Source organism: Haliotis rufescens, unplaced genomic scaffold (genome assembly GCF_023055435.1).
Source record: "Haliotis rufescens isolate VD_foot unplaced genomic scaffold, xgHalRufe1.0.p SCAF_109, whole genome shotgun sequence".
In the NCBI taxonomy this organism is placed as follows: Eukaryota; Metazoa; Mollusca; class Gastropoda; order Lepetellida; family Haliotidae; genus Haliotis; species Haliotis rufescens.
The window spans coordinates 679332-685331 of NW_025963790.1; positions in this window are offsets into that span (position 1 = coordinate 679332).

Here is a 6000-nt window from a genome sequence, read left to right on the forward strand (position 1 = left end):
CCAAATGTTCTATTGCAAACACATGCATCTATTGCACGAATGAATGAAAATACCATCATTAATAAACTTACCTGAGCTCACTGTGTGTTCTGAAGTAACATCGATGTAAGGCACCCTGCACGGCTTCGTTCACGTTCACCCTCAAATGTACGATAGAAAAACCTGCTATTCTGTGTGTTCTATGTTCAACTACATTTTTCAACAGGCGTTCGTTTATTTATTAAAATTCCACAAATTCATAAATCACATTGAGTTGCTCGCCTCTTCTCCAGCTGTTCACACTCTCCACTGATGCTGGCTGCCTTAGCTAACTGGAGTCCGCATATAACTAATTACAAACTCTGTTCTTATTATGCTAATCGAGGAAGTGCATGATACCAGATGACAAACTTATATTATAATTAGTTGTCCTGTCACACTAATACTTGTTTAAAATGGACACATGTCAACTGACAACACGAACATCCTTTTTATAAACTTTCGTAGGAGTATCACATTGGACAGTGTATAAACTCTGTGTCAAAACAATATCAAGCAACATTTTAGATTTAGAATCACCATACCATGACATAACAGAAACATATATAGTAAATTGTATATAATTATATTTGCCGATATTTATGATATATTTATTTTACCGTCATTGTTTAAAACTACGAACGACTTGTATGTATAGATCTTCTTATTTGTAAACAGATGGCGTACTTATTATAATATATTATTGATATAACTGTCTGCTCAAGTGTTCTACGTCTTTATTATGTAAAATGCTGTCAACATAAATAAATACAAATTATTTCATAACACTCCAAACAGACTTGACATAATGACAATAGTATACACTTGTCACATACAATAATACTGTACGGTATTCTTAGTAATATTTTCAATAGCAACCACATATTGTGAGCATTGATGTCTGTAGTGTAAAGAAACTGAATGGAGCAGAGGTAAGATCAATTCATATATACAAAATTGTATATTTTTGGAAATACCAAATATACAAAATTGTATATTTTTGGATATACAATATATACAAAATTGTATATTTTGTATATATTGGGATTTCGCCTTGTGGGTGTTGTCATTGGAAGAGTGCACAAACTTACAAAGAGGAAACTGAATTGGGATAATCCCATTCTGTCCTATCCAGCTGGCATCCAAAGTTTGTAGTTCTTGCCACTGACAAGGCCTCAAATAACATTATTAAAGCACAATTCTAATATCTTGTCTGTGACAGATCCATTGATGTACGCTATTGATGTTACAAACACACGCAAAGGCAAGTCAATTGTTCACCTGAAAAACAACACAGGGAAATAAGTGAAAAAAAGGAATTGCATCGGACATCATGTTTGTCACTGATGCGTCAAATTTGGAAATGTCCTGCACGTGTCTACCATAAAACGCTTGAAAGCTTTACTGAGGCCTTGAATGTTGTAACCTTGCTCAAACAACTTCTGAGGAAAAGTCTTGGTGGAAAGAGCACGTTCATTTGTATCTCAAAAGTTGTGAAATGTAAACACCAAAGGCTGGAGCTGGTGGAATATTACTTTTTTGAAGGAAAAGTTAACTGTTTGAAAGTTGAAGTTATCCCTTTGTCAAAGAGTCAATGTTGTGGAGAGTGTTTTGTCACTCTTACTCGTTATGCATAGATCTGAATATGAAACAGATGAGGCGGTCTCACTTGTCTCCTTTATTTCTAGTTCAGGTGGGTAAATCAGTGGAAGGGAATTGGCTACTTGGCTGTTATTGAACGATATCAGCTCATTGATATACCTGTAGCCTAAGTTAAACTTCTTGGCTAAATGACCTTTTTTGACTTTGCACATCCGAGCAGAAATTCCGATTCATATGCATGAAGAAACAGATCCACAAGAAGGGGAGCACAGCTGGTGCCCATGGGGATGTCTACTTCTTGCCGTAATGTCTTACCCCAAAAGTTTATGGAGATGTTATCAATGACTAAGTCAAGCATTTCACATATATTATTTTCTCAGTGAACTTCAGATGACATTTGCTTGTATTTTTGAAAACTGTTCCTTAACCTCAGGAGATAGAGTTGTATCTATGGTCACCATGTTAAGTAACGAATGCCCCATGCATCAAGGCGGTGATTTGTATTTGTTTCGATTGCAAAATTTCAAGCAAATCCATTGCGTTTTGAGTGAGTGAGTGAGTGAGTATGGTTTTACGCCGCTTTTAGCAATATTCCAGCAATATCACGGCGGGGGACACCAGAAATGGGCTTCACACATTGTACCCATGTCGGGAATCGCATTGCGTTTTGAGAATCCACATGATATTAATTCATGTCAAAATTAATCGGGTGGTCAGGCTCGCTGACTTGGTGGATACATGTCATCGTATCCCAATTACCTGGTTCGATACTCATGATGTCAATCAATTGTTTTTTGTGGGGAGGGGTGTTTTTGTTGTGTTTGTTTTGTCGTTTAACCATCATCTAAGCGTTTGCTGTTGTTTTTGTTTGTTAAATGTTGATTTGGTTTTGTTTGTTTTTGTTTGTTTTGCTTTGCTTTGTTGCTTGTTTGGGGACGTTTCTTTTCTTTTTCTTTCCATGTTTTTTTTGGGGGGAGAGGGGGAGTACGTTATAGACCTCTATAGGACAGGGCCAACAGAGCTGGATCATAAATGGACCAATTATATTGAAGTCAAAGGACAACAAGTTTGAAAATAAGGTGTGAAAAGGCGAAGATCATTATCTGGTCGAATGTCGGTTTCCCATGATCCGAGGGTATGTAAGGTAAGCAGCAGTGATTCAGGGGTTGAACAGATCCCCAGAAGCCGGTCCCTAACAACCCATGCTTGTCGTGGGAGGAGGACAGTGTGTATACGCGGTTCAGGCCACATGACTTATCGACCCGTGAAGATCCGGGGTAGAATACGTCCTCAGTAACCCATGCTTGCCACAAAAGGCGACTGTGCTTGTCGTTAGAGGCGACTAAGGGGATCGGGTGGTCAGGATGATGCATGTCATCGTATCCCAATTGCGTGGATTGATGCTCATGATGTCAATCACTGGATTGTCTGGTCCAGATTCGATTATTTACAGACCACCGTCATATAGGTGGAATATTGCTGAGTGCGGCGTTAAACAACAAACAAACAAACAAAAACATCTTTCACCTGTAGTGAAACATACGAACACAAGTACCGTGTTGGTAAAAGCAACGACAACAGTCCAGGGCCCGCTTCCACGAGGCGACCTTTGCACTACGACTACCGTACACCTATGTTTCAAGTGTGGTAGTTACGGTCATCTTAGCGTTAAGGTCGCTTTATGAACGGGGCTTTGGTTGTGGATATACCTGCATCTGGGCCCATCTGCACAAAGGGACAGCAATCTTTCGAGCTGACATGGTTTTGTGTAGCGAGTCCAATGACCTGCGTTCACTAATACGACCGCAGATCATTTGTCGGAGGTTAACAATTTTGTGCGAATATGCATCACTATCAAACACTATTGGGTTTTGTTTGCTTGTATTGTGGGATAGTGTGGGTTCATGCGAGGTGGCTTTTGGTGGTGTGGGATAGTGTGAGTTCATGTGAGTTTATGTGAGCTGGCGTTTGGTGGTGTGGGATAGTGTGAGTTTACCTGAGATGACGTTTGGTGGTGTGGGATAGTGTGAGTTTATGTGAGATGACGTTTGGTGGTGTGGGATAGTGTGAGTTTATGTGAGATGACGTTTGGTGGTGTGGGATAGTTTGAGTTTATGTGAGATGACGTTTGGTGGTGTGGGATAGTTTGAGTTTATGTGAGATGACGTTTGGTGGTGTGGGATAGTGTGGGTTTATGTGAGATGACGTTTGGTGGTGTGGGATAGTGTGAGTTTATGTGAGATGACGTTTGGTGGTGTGGGATAGTGTGGGTTTATGTGAGATGACGTTTGGTGGTGTGGGATAGTTTGAGTTTATGTGAGATGACGTTTGGTGGTGTGGGATAGTGTGAGTTTATGTGAGATGACGTTTGGGGGTTCTGGGATAGTGTAAGTTTATGTGAGATGACGTTTGGTGGTGTGGGATAGTGTGAGTTTATGTGAGATGACGTTTGGTGGTGTGGGATAGTGTGAGTTTATGTGAGATGACGTTTGGTGGTGTGGGATAGTGTGAGTTTATGTGAGCTGGCGTTTGGTGGTGTGGGATAGTTTGAGTTTATGTGATCTGCCGTGTGCTGGTGTGGGTTTTTGTGAGGTGGCCCCTTGTGGTGTGGGTTTATGTGATCTGCCGTGTTGGTTCCGGGCCCCTCACGGCTCCGCCCCCGCTGCTGGGGACGGGACTGTCGCCGAATCGTGCGCGGGTTTTGACGCGCGTGCCACCCCCGCAGGTCACCGAACAGTCCCCCTTGCTCACGGGTGACCATCGGCCCCATACCCTGTGCACTGGAACATAGATGCCGAAGTTACTTAAAAAGTGGCTCAGTGGAAGTGTGTGGTTGTGGCAGTGTCGCAGGCGACACGTACGAAATAAAGCCTTGAAAAGAAAAACCAAACAGTCGGTGAGCGATGGAATAATCAGTCACGACAAGGCGATCGTAACGCTTCGACAGTCGTAGTTCCATGTTACAGTATGGGACTTACTGTCACCTTAGCCCTACGATTGTTGCAAGTCTATTTTAAGGTATTCGAGTTACAGTCACCTTAGCCATACTCACTCACTCATTTGTGAACCTAGCTTTAGGGTTAAAACGGTCAAGTCGGCCATGAAGCAAATTTAGAGACACGTGGTATCTGGACATTCGTGAGTGTTGCATATCTTGGTGTCCTTGTGCTGTTTCGATCCTTCACAGTCGTTTCCGCCATTACTGGGGTTTGGGTTGGTGCAGGGTCTCACCCTGGTGACCGTTGTTATACCTCCCCCACACGATGCCGAATACCCGTCCTCCTCACCCGGAGACCATGCTGACCACTCGCTGTTCACTGAAAGAGAATTAAAAAAATATGAAAAGAATAATGTCTTTCTGTCCTCAAGGTATTTGGTGGATGTCATAGTTTATTCATCAACATCCGTAACAGTGAAAGCACTGGTGTAGTGTTTGATTTGTACCGTGATATGTGATTCATATGATCCAACAGCCCACTTTTCACTATTTCCGTATATTAACAGCACACATAACTGTTATTCGTTCTTACGTATGCCTCAAGTCACCTGCTTGTGTACATATATTTCGGACCCGTGAAGATCTGGGGTAGAGCAGGTCTTCAGCAACCCATGCTTGCCGTAAAAGGCGACTATGCTTGTCGTAATATTGGACTAAAGGCATGACTAAAGCATGTCATCGATCCCATTAGATCTGTATTGACTACCGTGAAGAATAGGTCTTCAGCAACCCATGCTTGCCGTAAAGGGCGGCTATGCTTGTACACACGTACGGGGTAACGTGTGGCCAAGTCGTCTAAGGCGTCGCGATTCTCTGTGCAGATTTGCGTCTCTTGGCTACGTCAGAAACATATGATTGTGAATTTCGAATCTCGGTTCCCCGATTATGTTTCTAGGTTCCTCAGCACCATACCCGTGCTCGTGGATTTCACCGAAGTGGTAAACGCCTGAGACCTTCATTAAGCTGACACGCCGTGATAAAACTGGAATAATGTTAAAAGCGGCTTTTAACCCACTCACTCACACACACGTACACACACAGATACGTACACACACACACTTAAATATACACACGCACTCACGCGTGTACACACATTCAAATATACATAGACACAAAAAAACACGTGAAAATACGCATACAAACAAACAATACTATTATACTAAAATAATGCACTGAGTAAATTTGATGCGACTCCAAAAAAAATTTAGATTACTCTTTTGGCATGACCAAAAATATGATATCAGCCCCTTACTCACACACACAAGAGTATACCATGGTCGGCCCCGTGTGGCCCTGTGTATACCACTACAGACAGTGAACTGGCCCTGAACAGAACACCAGGCATAGCATATTTTCTTCAATTCTGGCCAAGATTTAGATAA